The sequence below is a fragment of the Oryctolagus cuniculus genome, chromosome 12, assembly GCF_964237555.1.
Source record: "Oryctolagus cuniculus chromosome 12, mOryCun1.1, whole genome shotgun sequence".
In the NCBI taxonomy this organism is placed as follows: Eukaryota; Metazoa; Chordata; class Mammalia; order Lagomorpha; family Leporidae; genus Oryctolagus; species Oryctolagus cuniculus.
In genome coordinates, this window is record NC_091443.1 from 115,290,061 (window position 1) to 115,303,384 (window position 13,324).

The 13,324-nt window shown below is 38.9% G+C and overlaps 1 long non-coding RNA gene across 1 annotated transcript in view; it reads right to left on the bottom strand.

Annotated features, from left to right (window-relative positions):
• The window catches only part of LOC127489323 (uncharacterized), a 403,737-nt gene extending 390,767 nt beyond the window's left edge, over positions 1-12,970 (bottom strand). The window contains exons 1-4 of the long non-coding RNA XR_011381166.1: positions 12,551-12,970; positions 10,955-11,031; positions 9,395-9,617; positions 3,121-3,166 (exon numbers count right to left, since the gene is read on the bottom strand). This is a non-coding gene — a long non-coding RNA (uncharacterized lncRNA). The remainder of the gene's footprint in view (positions 1-3,120; positions 3,167-9,394; positions 9,618-10,954; positions 11,032-12,550) is intronic.
• Positions 12,971-13,324: the final 354 nt, after the last annotated feature.

Genomic DNA, 13,324 nt, shown 5'->3' on the forward strand with positions numbered 1-13,324 from the left:
GGCTAGCATCAATCTGATACCAAAACCAATGATACAACACAAAAAGAAATCTACAGACCTAAATCCTGAATGAACATAGATGCAAAGATTCTCAACAAAATATAAGCAAGCCAAAGATTTTAACAATTTGCCCTCTTCTATATATAAAGTCATACTAAAAATAATCTATAATGAAGAAGGAGATGGAAAAGAGAATGGGAGGTGGGAAGGGAGTGGAGTGGGGGGCACGGGGGAAAGAACCACTGTATTCCTAAAGTTGTATCTATGTAAAAATGCATACATTAAATAAAAAAATCATTCAATATGATCTCATTAAAGTCAAGGACTCTTATATTGAGAAGAGCTGGCTGGTTGGGTTGTTAGGTAAAAGGAACATACTTTAATAGCCACAGGAAAAAATATAAGCAAGTCAAATATAAACAATATCAAAAAGATCATATATGATGATCAAGTGGAATTTATCCTAGAAATGCAAGGGTGGTTCAACATTTGCAAATCAATAAGTATCATAAATCACATCAATATAATGAGGAATAAAAATGACATGGTCATCTCAATAGATGCAGAGAGAGCATTTGATAAGATTCAATACACTTTCATGATAAAAACCCTCCATAAATCAGATAGAGAAGAAACATACTCAAAATTATAAAGGTTTTATATGCCAAACCAACAGCCAATATCATGCTGAATGGGAAAACACTGAAAGTGTTTTCTCTCAGATCTGAAACACGACAAAGGTGTCCAGTTTCACCACTCTTATTCAAAATAATACTGGAAGTTTTAGCAAGAGCAATTAGGGAGTAGGAAGAAAGAAAGAGTATCAAAATTGGAAAAAGGTAAGTCAAATTATTTTTGTAGATGACATGATATTGCACATGGAAAACATACACTCCACCAAAAAGCTGTTAGGATAAACCAATTCAGTGAAATTGCAGGTTACAAAATAAATATACAAAATGCTGTAGATTTTTCATATGCTATGATGAATTCACTGAAAGAGAAATCAAGAAAAAGAATTCCATTCACAATGGCCACCAAAAAATTAAATATTTATGAATAAATTTAACCAAGGAAGTAAAAGATCTCTACAATGAAAGTTATCAAACATTGATGAAAGAAATCAACAAGGACCCCCATGAAATGGAAAGATGTCCCTTGCTCATGGATTGGAAGAATGATTATCATTAAACTGTCCATAGGGGCTGGCACTGTGGCATAGTGGGTAAAACTACCACCTGCAGGGATGGCACACTATTTGGGCAGCAGTTTGAGTCCCAACTGCTCTACTTCTGATACAGCTCTCAGCTATGGCCTGGGAAAGCAGTAGAAGGTGGTCCAAGGGCTTTGACCCCTGAACCCACATGGGATACCTGGAAGAAGCTCCAGTCTCCTAGCTTTGGATCAGTCCAGCTCCAACCATTGTAGTCATTTAGGGATTAAACCAGTGGATGGTAGACCTATCTCTCTCTTTCTCCCTCTCTCCCTCTCTCTCTCTCCCCCTGCCTCTGTAACTCTGCCTTTCAAATAAATAAATCTTAAAAAAAATAAAATAAAATGTCTATACTACCTAAAATAACCTACAGATTCAATGCAATCCCTACCAAAATATCAACAACATTCTCTTATAGAATTAGGAAAAAACAATCCTAAAATTCACATGGAATCACAAAAGACCTAGAACAGCCAAAGTGATCCTAAGTAAGAAAAATCAAGCTGGAAGCATCACAATACCTGATTTCAATGCATAGTACAATTACTAGTATAGCAATGAAAACAGCATGTTACTGGCATAAAATGTGACATATAGATTGGCCAGAGCCATGGCTCAATAGGCTAATCCTCTGCCTGCGGTGCCAGCACCCCGGATTCTAGTCCTGGTTGGGGCACCGGATTCTGTCCCAGTTGCTCCTCTTCCAGTCCAGCTCTCTCCTTGGCCTAGGAGTGCAGTGGAGGACAGCCCAAGTTCTTGGGCCCTGCACCTGTGTGGGAGACCAGGGGAAGTACCTGGCTCCTGGCTTTGGATCAGTGTGGTACGCTGGCCACAGCAGCCATTGGGGGGTGAACCAACAGGAAAAAGAAGACCTTTCTCTCTGTCTCTCTCTCTCTCATTGTCCACTCTGCCTCTCAAAATAAATAAATAAATAAATAAATAAATAAAATAGACAACCCAGAAATTAATCCACATACATATAGAAAACTTATTTTTGATAATAGTCTCAGATCATACAGTAGAGTAAGTATAGTCTCTTCACAAATTGTCCTGGCAAACTGGATTTATGTATGTAGAAGAATGAAATTAAATTCACACCTCACACCATATATAAAAATCAACTCAAAATGTCCTAAGACCCAAATTTAAGACCTGAGACTATAACTGGAAGAAACCATAGTGGAAATATACCAACATTGGTGTACGGAAAGATTTCTTGGACAAGACCTCCAAAACAGGCAACAAAAGCAAAACTAAAGAAATGGAACTATATCAAACTCAGAACTTTCTGCGTGGCAAAGAAAATGACCAATAGAGTGAAGACACATCCAACAGAAGGAGAAGAAGACATTTAAAGCTACTTATTTGACAAAGCATAAAAATCCAGAGTATATCAGCACTCAAAAACTCAACAATAAAAAAAAAAAAAAACAATTCAGAGGCCGGCATTTTGGCATATTGGGTAAAACCTCTGCCTGTAATGTCAGCATCCAATATGGGTGCTAGTTCATATGCCAGCTGCTTCACTTATGATCCAACTCCCTGCTTCCGACATGAGAAAAGCAGCAGAGGATAGCCTAGGTGCTTGGGCCCCTAATACCCATGTGCGAGACTTGGAAGAAGCTCCTGGATTTGGCCTGGTTGAGCCCCATCCACTGTAGCCATGTGGGGAGTGAATTAGCAGATGGAAGATCTCTCTCTGTCTCTGTCTCTCTTCTGTCTCTCACTCTATGACTCTTTCAAAAAAATAAATCATTTTTTTTTTTAAATCCAAGGAAGTAAAGAGCAAAGGACCTCAACATACAGTTCTCAAAAGAAAAAGAATGGCCAAGAAATATATGAAAAAATGCACAAGTCACTACCCATCAGGGAAATGCAAATTGAAACCATAATGAGATACCACTTACCCCCTGTCAGAATGGCTGTTATCCAAAAGACAAAATGTAATAGGTTCTGGCAAAGATAAGGAGAAAGGGGAAATCTTATACACTGTTCATGGGAATACAAGTTAGTGCAGCCACTAAACAGTATGGAAATTTCTGAAAAAAACTAGACACATATACTTGCCATATGACCCAAGAATCCCACTTCTGTGTATATACCCAAATGAAATGAACATATTCTATCAAAGATATACCTGCACCACCATTTTTATAGCAGCACTGTTCACAATACTCAAAATATGAAATCAAACAAGTATCCATCAACAGATGAATGGGTAAAGAAAATGTGATATATATATATATATATATATATATATATGTAAGCAGTAGAATATTAATCAGATATAAAAAATAATGAAATCATAGTATTTGCATCAAAATGGATGCAACTGGAAGGCATCATGTTTGGTGAAATAAGCCAGACACAAAAAGACAAATCCTACATATTCTCTCTTATATGTAGGAACTAAAATTAAGGAAGAAAAAAAACAATAAAGAAAAATAAACAAAAAAGAAATATATATGTATCAATATTACTGTAAATACACTTTTGCCATATTTGTTTTACATATTTGTCAAAACAATGAGTTAGAATGACATATTACTACAGTTTTAGAGATATGTGATCATTTTCTAATTTACTGTATATGAGCAAAATGTATGTATTTTCTTTTGATTTTGCCTATATTCCTGCTGAATATCGCCTTTTAATTTTTACTTATTTAATTCCTTACTTAGTGGAGAATTAAGCCTTCAGCTAAAATATAAATTTAAAAATACATTATCTCAAAAATTAAAAAGAAGGAAAGAGGAATAAGAGAAATATCCATGTCTTGGAATTGTATCTATTGACTACATTAAATTTATTCCCTTGATATTAATATCACATTAATGATAAAATTGATGAGAACTGTGTTATAGCAATTATCATACATTTGCTTTAACCCTGACAATATAATGTATTAGAAATTCCTTTAAATAACTAACACAGAAGCTGGCACTGTGGTATAGTGGGTAAAGCCATAGCCTGCAGTGCCAGTATCCCACGAGGATGCTGGTTTGAGTCCTGCTGCTCCACTTCTGATCCAGCTCTCTGCTGTGGCCTGGGAAAGCAGTAGAAGATGGTCCAAATCCTTGGGCCCCTGTATCCACATGGGAAACCCAGAAGAAGCTCTTGGCTCCTAGCTTTGGATCAGCGCAGCTCCAGCCATTGCGACCAATTAGGGAGTGAATCAGCGGATGGAAGACCTCTCTCTCTCTCTCTCTGCTTCTCCTTCTCTCTGTGTAACTCTGACCTTCAAATAAATAAATAAATCTTTCCACTGGGATCTCACTCACACAGATCTTTCATTTAGGTCTTCTTCTTTATTTTTCCCCAGAGTGTCTTGGCTTTCCATGCCTAAAATACTCTCATGGGCTCTTCAGCCAGATCCTAATGCCTTAAGGGCTGATTCTGAGGCCAGAGTGCTATTTAGGACATCTGCTATTCTATGAGTCTGCTGTGTATCCCACTTCCCACGTTGGATCATTCTCTCCCTTTTTGATTCTATCAGTTAGTATTAGCAGACACTAGTCTTGTTTGTGTGATCCTTTTGACTCTTAGACCTATCAATGTGATCAATTGTGAACTGAAGTTGATCACTTGGACTAGTGAGATGGCATTGGTACATGCCACCTTGATGGGATTGTATTGGAATCTTCTTCCTCTCTGGGCTTCCTTCCTTCCACAGGGGTCTGCGTGGCTCGCTTCCTCCCTCCTTTCTTTAGGTTCCAATCAAGCACATGTTCCCTGAGTGCCCTACTTAAACAGGTATTCCAAGTACTCCCTCCCTCACCTCCATCCCATCTCTTCTTTGCTTTATTTTCCAACTTCTCTCTATTTGAGATGCTGTGTATTTTACTCATTATTACAAACAACAATAAATGTAGGGTCCATAAAAATGAATCTTTTAAAAAATAACTAAAACAAATAGCAATTAATTACAAACATAGTACATATTAATCCAACAATATCAATAACCACTTCAAATGTGCTTCAGCTAAATACATCAATTAAAAGAATTTCACACAGGAAAATTTAAACCAACACCCAAATCTGTGCTGTGTATCAGAAAACCATTTTAAATATACAGACAAAGGCTGGTGCTACACTACAATAGGCTACACCATTGCCTGTGATACCAGCATGCCATATGAGTGCTGGTTCAAGTCCCAGTTGTTCCAGTTCCAATCCAGCTGCCTGTCAATGTGCCAGGGGAAATGCTGTATTATCACTAGAGTGGTTGGGCCCCTGCACCTATGCTAGAAGCCCAGATGGTGTTTCAGGCTCCTATGCTTCAGCATTGTTCGGTCTCAGCCATTGTGGCCATTTAGGAAGTAAACCAGCAGGTGAAATATCTCTCTCTCTGTCTCTCCCTCTCTTTATGTCACTCTGCCTTTTAAATAAATGAATATATTTTAAATAAACAAATATAAAGACATATGAGGGGTTTGAGGACATATCGGTCAAAGGAAAACACATTTCATTTGCATTGGAAAAAATTCAGAAGAGGTCTGGCATACATCATGGTGACAGTAGTTAATGACAATGCATTTGACTATAGAAAGTAAATAAGAGATTACATTTTAAATAGCTCCAATGTAAAGAATAGGTGTATGATAGAATGCATGTGGCAATTACCTTGGTTTATCCATTTTACATTATGCAAATATTTTCAACCATCATTTCTATGTCCTAAATGCAATCAATTTTTGTGAATTTAAGATAAACATTAAAATTAGTATTTTAATTTTTAAAATATTTTATTTATTTGAAAAACAGACTTATCTAGATAGAAGGAGAGACAGAGAGATCTTCCATCTATTGGTTCACTCCCCAAGTGGCTGCAATGGCTGGGGCTGGACCAGGCTAAAGCCATGAGTCACCCATGTTGGTGGCAGGGGTCCAAGCACTTGGGTTATCCTATGCTGGTTTCCCAGGCATATTATTAGGGATGTGGATTATAAGTGAAGCAGCCAAGTCTCAAATCAGTACCCTTATGGCCTAAGCCTTTGCACCACAATGCTTGCCCTCAAATAAGCATTTTATTTTAAGATTTTTCAAATATTTTTCTATTTCTGAGCACTGCATAAAGTATCATATTATAGGGATCAAAGAGTATAACCAAAAGGTTAAAAACAAATTTTTGAGTACCACTTCCATTCCTTACTTGAAGTGCAATAAAATCAATAGAACTATACTATTTCCACATTGAATACAAGTTAATAAAGTAATTCCTGCAAATAATGTTGATAACTTTACCTCAAATATTTGAATTATGATTTGAGATTTTCTAGTATACAACAGAACTAGACTGGGAGGTTACTACCTAAGCAAGAAAAATATATATCATTAGCAAATACATGAATTGAGACCATAGTTGTAAATTTAGAAACTTGAGACAAACTATATTTATTTGAGGAGTTAAGTAAAAAAAAACTATAATCTGAGAGGCACCATCCCTAAACAGGAACTTTATCACATATGCAGAGGCTGTTAGGAAAAGAGTTGCATATTGGTGCCTCCTCACATGGGGCACCAAAATGTTAGGCACAGAATAGAGAGGAGGCAGTGTACAAATTTACAGCCAGACTGATTTCATTCAGAGAAAATAAATCCATAGAGGTGAGTGACCAACTGCCTGAATGCACATTGATGGAGCTTGTGGCAGAAGGCCCTGACCCCCAGGGGCCAGACCTTTTTATATTTTAGGAGGACTGGGGTTGGGGGTGGGGTAGGGGGCAGCAGGCAGAGGGGATTTCCTGCAAATGGTCTTTCAGGTGTTCAGAGCAACTGGTCTTTCAGGTGGCTGTAAGGGGTCAGGTATGAAGGCAATGTGTGAGACCCAATTGAGCTTCAAGGGCAAGGAATACATTCCAAAGTTTTAGCCTTTGTGCAATGAGGGAAAATGGCTGAGGCTCATGTCCTTATTCCATCTGAGGCCATATACTCTTGATAAAAAAAAAAAAAAACTTGGAGGGTCTGGCACTGTGGCATAGCAGGTTAAACCATTGCCTGCAGTGCCAGCATCCCATATGGGCACTGGTTTGAGTCCTGGGTGTTCCACTTCCAATCCAGCTCTCTGCCATCGCTTGGGCCCCTGCACCCACATGGGAGACCTGAAAGAAGCTCCTGTTTCCTAGTTTCAGATCCACCCCCCTCCAGCCATTGCAGCCATTTGGGGAGTGAGCCAGCAGATGGAAGATTTCTCTCTCTCTCTCTCTCTCTCTCTCTCTCTCTATCACTATCACTATTTCTGCCTCTGCCTCTGCCTCTGCCTCTGCCCCTATCTCTCTGCTGCCTTTCAAATAAATAATCTTAAAAAAAACTTCGAAGGATCTATACCATAAATTTAGCAGAATATTTTTTATGTACAGGAGCGTAACATTTTAGGTTTAGATTACCAATGAAGATAACCTTTAAATAAATTCTCAAAGGTTTTCTATTAATATTTAACATTCTAGTACCATTTGTTGAACTCTGTAATTAACACACAATTATTCTTAGGTGTTTAAATTTTAACTGAAAAGTGATCCCTGTTAGGAATTTGGAAAACATTATGCTGAGTGAAATAAGCCAATCCCAAAGGGACAAATACCACTTGTTCTCCTTGATAGGTGACAACTAACTGAGCACCAAAAAGGAAACCTGTTAAAGTGAAATGAACACTATGAGAAATGGTGACTTGATCAGCCCTCACCCTGACTGTTGATGAGCAACTTAATATGTTATCCCTCTTGGTATTTTTTTGTTTGTTCTACTTAATACTTTTGGTTGAATACTGTAATCAATACACGATTCTTCTTAAGTGCTGAAACTCAACTGAAAAGTGATCGCTGTTAAATATAAGAGTGGGAATAAGAGAGGGAAGAGATGTGCAATTCGGGACATGCTGAAGCTGACTTACCTCAAATGGTAGAGTTAGAAACATAAGAGGGGATTCCAATTCAATGCCATCTCACTAGTCCCACTGATCAAATTCTGTTCACAATTGATGATAATGATAGGACTAAGAACCACAGGCATCGCATAAACAAGAATAGTGTCTGCAAATACTAGCTGATAGAATAAAAAAGGGAGAGAATGATCCAACATGGGAAGTGAGATACACAGCAGACCCATAGAATGGCAGATGTCCTAAACAGCACTCTGGCCTCATAATCAGCCCTTAAGGCATGCAGATCTGGCTGAAATGCCCATGAGAGTATTTCAGGCATGGAAAGCCAAGATACTCTGGGGAAAAAAAAAAAAACCTAAATGAAAGATCTCCATGAGTGAGATCCCAGTGGAAAGAACGGGTCATCAAAGAAGGAGGTACCTTTCTCTGAAGGGAGGAGAGAACTTCCACTTTGACCATGGCCTTGTCTAAAAATGATCAGAGTCAGTGAACTCAGGGGGCTTCCATAGCCTTGGCAGCTCATGACAAGAGCCTAGGGTGATTACTGAGGCCATAAACAAGAGTGTCAATTTGTTAAGTCAACAACAGGAGTCACTGTGCACTTACTCCTCATGTAGGATCTTTGTACTTAGTGTGCTGTACATTGAGATTTAATGCTATAACTAGTACTCAAACAGTATTTTTCACTTTATGTTTCTGTGTGGGAGCAAACTGTTGAAATCTTTACTTAATGTATGCTAAACTGATCTTCTGTATATAAAGAGAATTGAAAATGAATCTTGATGTGAATGGAAGGGGAGAGGGAGTGGATAAGGGGAGGGTTGCGGGTTGGAGGGACGTTATGGGGGGAAGCCATTGTAATCCATAAGCTGTACTTTGGAAATTTATATTCATTAAATAAAAGTTAAAAAAAATAGCCCTTGGGGCCAAGAAAATGACTTACTCAAAACATCTATTTACTTTGTGAGAGTAGTCAAAGCAGAAAAGGCAGTAATGAATTTTTAAAAAATAGATGTAATCTTCTACCCGTAAGCTCCATTACATCACAAGAATAAGGTGAGTTTAACATTTTACTTAAGGTCACTTAGCATTATCAGTTTTCAAAGAAACAAATACCTTAGAAATAAATCATTCTGCTTTAATAAATTATAATAATGTTAATGAAATTTGAAACTTCTTTAAGGGTAGAAGCCAAAATCCAAACTGGACAATCTTAAAAAAGCTGAAATGTAAAATGTTGACTTCCACTTAGATAAAATGAATTCTTGTTCTAATCTCTGTGGCTTTATTTACCTCCTTACCTTTATTCTTTGGCTTGGTGATGACAGTGGCCCCTTAGCATTTCTAATTTCATTCTGAAGGCTATGGTGGCTGTGGAACTTCTCCATAGAGCTTGAGTAGTGGCAAAATGGGAATACATGTTCATTGATGAGGTAAGCACTGGGTGCCAAGCAGTGTTGGTCGGAGTCTCAAGGTGGAGTTTTTCCATAATCTTCTGGTGCCCACACTCAGCAGCAGCAAGATCTCAAATAAGTATTATAAAAGTAACATAAATATAAAGACACAAATTAAATATAAAATATGCAGAAAGATAGACCATTAGAACAATAGTCCAAAGTAACCCAAAATAGCTATATTCACTTCAGACTAAACTTAGAGGTCTCCCACATGGGTGCACCCTCTGCTGCTTTCCAAGTCACATTAGCAGGGAGCTGGATCAGAAATGGGGTGGCTGGGAATTGAACTGAGACCCATAAGGGATGTGAGTGCTGCAGGTAACAGCTTAAATTACTGCAACATAGTGCCTGCCCCAGAATCTTTTTGGATGTCACTTCTAACACCAAAGTTGTCATGCTTCCTGAACACCAACCCAGTTCTCCAACACCTACTAATTATCAGACAGTTCAATTCTGATCCCATCTAGAGCTAGAAGAGAACTTGAAGATGCCAGACCCAAGCATGTTTGCTGTTTATGGTCAACTCTCTCCATTCTGAAGTTGTATAGTGAGCTCACAGTTATTGCCAGAAAGGGGTGTGTTATGAAGGATCAGAGCTATACCTATTACTCAGGAAATTATAAAGGCCTTAAAATATCTGTGCTAGACAATAAGTAGAAAGCCAAATAATTTGTTTCTTATAATTACATTCTCAAATAAACTCTCAAATTCATAAACCCTTTTTCAGCCAGCAAAAGCTAACCTTCCCAGGCATCCTCAATGGGCAAAAACTCTATCTGAGAAAAACTACTCTGTGATACTATTTCCTTTTTTTTCTTCTTTTTTTCTTTTTGACAGGCAGAGTGGACAGTGAGAGAGAGAGAGAGAGACAGAGAGAAAGGTCTTCCTTTACCATTGGTCCACCCTCCAATGGCTGCTGCAGCTGGTGCGCTGCACTGATCTGAAGTTGGGAGCCAGGTGCCCCTCCTGGTCTCCCATGCGGGTGCAGGGCCCAAGCACTTGGGCCATCTTCCACTGCACTCCTGGGCCACAGCAGTGAGCTGGCCTGGAAGAGGGGCAACCGGGACAGAATCTGGTGCCCCGACCAGGACCAGAACCTGGTGTGCCGGTGCCACAAGGCGGAGGATTAGCCTATTGACCCATGGTGCCAGCCTCTGTGATACTATTTAATAAACAAACATATGGGTTTTAGGATTTCCTAAAGGTGTGGAAAGACAGAATCAATTAAAAGGTCTATTCAGTGAGGTAATAAATAAAAACGTCCTTAATTTGGAGAAAAGGGGACAATCAAGTACAGGAAGCACATAGAACTCCTAATGGACATGACCAGAAAAGATCTTCAGCATGACACATGGTGGTCAAACTTTCAACAGGAAAATATAAAAAAAGGATTTTAAAATGTACCTGAGAGAAATGCCATATTGCCTTCAGAGGATCTCCAATTAGATGGACAGTTGATTTCGAATCAGAAACCTTATAGGCTAGGAAAGAATGGAGAGTTGTAGTCTAAGTCTTATAAAAAAAAACTGTCAACTCAGAATACTATACCATGCAAAGCTCTCATTTATGAGTGAAGGTGAAATAAAGACCTTTCATAACAAACAGAAATTGAAAGAACTTGTCACCACTCATCCAGATTTATAAATGATGCTTTAAAAGGATGTGCTACACAGAGAAACAGAAAGGTAGTCATCATTATGAAAGCATGTGAAGGCAGGAAATCTAGTAAAAGTACAAAGGAACGCCAAACCAAACAATAGGAATAGTTATGGGAAAATGGCAGGGCAAACTCCTTACTTATCAATAATAATCATATAAAAATGCCCTAAATTCTCCAATTAAAAGGTACAAACTGGCTGAATGGATTAAAAAAATAAAATTCCTCTATTTGCTGCCTGTAAGAAACACACATGACTAACAACGATACAAACAGACTCAAAGTGAAAGGATGGAAAAAGGTATTCCATGCTAATGGAAAGCAAAAATTATCAGGAGTAGCACAAAAACTGTAAAAAGGCAAAGAATAGCATTATGTTATTATTAAAGATCAATTCAATAGGAAGATGTGATTACAATAAATGTACATGTCCCAATACTAGTGCATCTGGGTTTCTAAAAGCAATGTTAATGGATCTAAAGGGAGACACAGACTCTAATACAATAATGAGACACTTCAACACACCACTTTCATCAATGGACAAATCAACTAGGCAAAAAAAAGAAACAACAGAACAAATTTACACCATGGACCAAATGGACCTGTTATCTACAGAACATGCCATCCCCAAACTGAAGAATACACATTCTTTTCATCAGTGAATGGAACTTTCTCTAGGATATATCATATGCTAGGCCATAAAGCAGGTCTCCATAAATCAAAAAATACCTGAAATAATATCATGCATCTTTTCTGACTACAATGGAATGAAGCTGGAAATTAACTAACTAAAGAAATGTGAGAAAACATGCAAACACATGGAGGCTGAACAACATGTTCCTAAATGAACAGTAGGTCATGGAAAAATCAGAAAAGAATTCAAAAAATTCTGGAAAACAAATGAAGATGACAATATAACATATCAAAAATTATGGGATACTGAAAAAGTAGTGTTGAGGGAAGTTTATAGTAATCAGTGCTTACATCAACAAGTTAGAAAGGCAAAAATTAAATGATCTAACAATACATCTCAAGGATCTAGAGAAACAAGAACAAACCAAACCCAAAATCAGTAGGAGGACCAGAAGAAGAAAAAAATGGAGGATTAGGGAGTGGCATGCTTCAAAGGCTAGGGAGAAACAGTGAAGAGAATAGTGTAGGAGGTACACTCTTGGTGGAGAATTGGAGAGAAAAACACCCAGGAAGCCCCATGGGAGGAGAGGAAATGGCCTGAACCTGCATAGTGAGTGCTGACATGCAGCCAGAGAGGGCGGAGAGCCAAAGCTATGGAAAGCCAGAGCTGACAGCATTCTTGAGATGGAGGGAGGATAGACTGTACCAACCCATGAGGTTAGAGCAGAGAGAGAATATGGTGTGTGTCCAGACTGGAGTCCAGGGTCCTGGTAGTTGCTGGCAGTTGTCAGTGGTCCTAGTGGAAGTGTAGAGGGTTGTCCAATTCCAACGAATCACTCCAAAACAGAAACTGTGATCCAGCTGAGAGAGGGCAGGTGCCATTTTAAAACAGGGCAAAACTACAGAAGCCTGCAGGTGTACACATAACAGCTCACTGAGACAGGACACTTGAAGTTAGTGCTGGCAGCAGTGGCAGGCAGGCATTCAGCCAGTGACTCTAGGGTGTGTGTGATCCAGAACTTCAAACAGTGGGTGTGGCCCACAGCCCCCACTGACTCAGAGCTGGGCTGGGAGGCAGCTGGACAGCAATGAAGGACAGAGGGGTGCCTGTGCCAGCAGTGTCCTCTGGACTCAACAACTGTGGGAGACTTGAGTGCTGATACCACGGGGACTCGGTGGCTACAAGTAAAGGCGTAGAGCATAGCTGGGTATTGATTTCCCCCTTGCTCCTGGAACTTAGGTGTTACCCTGGAAACTTGCCCCACCCTAAAACATTGGCCAGAGCCCCTTGGCCACACTCACCATATACTTCCTGTTAGTCACTGGAAGGGCAGACATTCCAAGAAGCCACAGAAGCATACCTCAAAGACAAAAACCAACAAAAGGAAAAATTAAAAATCAACTCCACAAATGCTGAAAAATAAGAACCAAAATGCAAGAAACTAGAATAAGGAAGTCACCATGACCCTCCCAGAGGAACACAA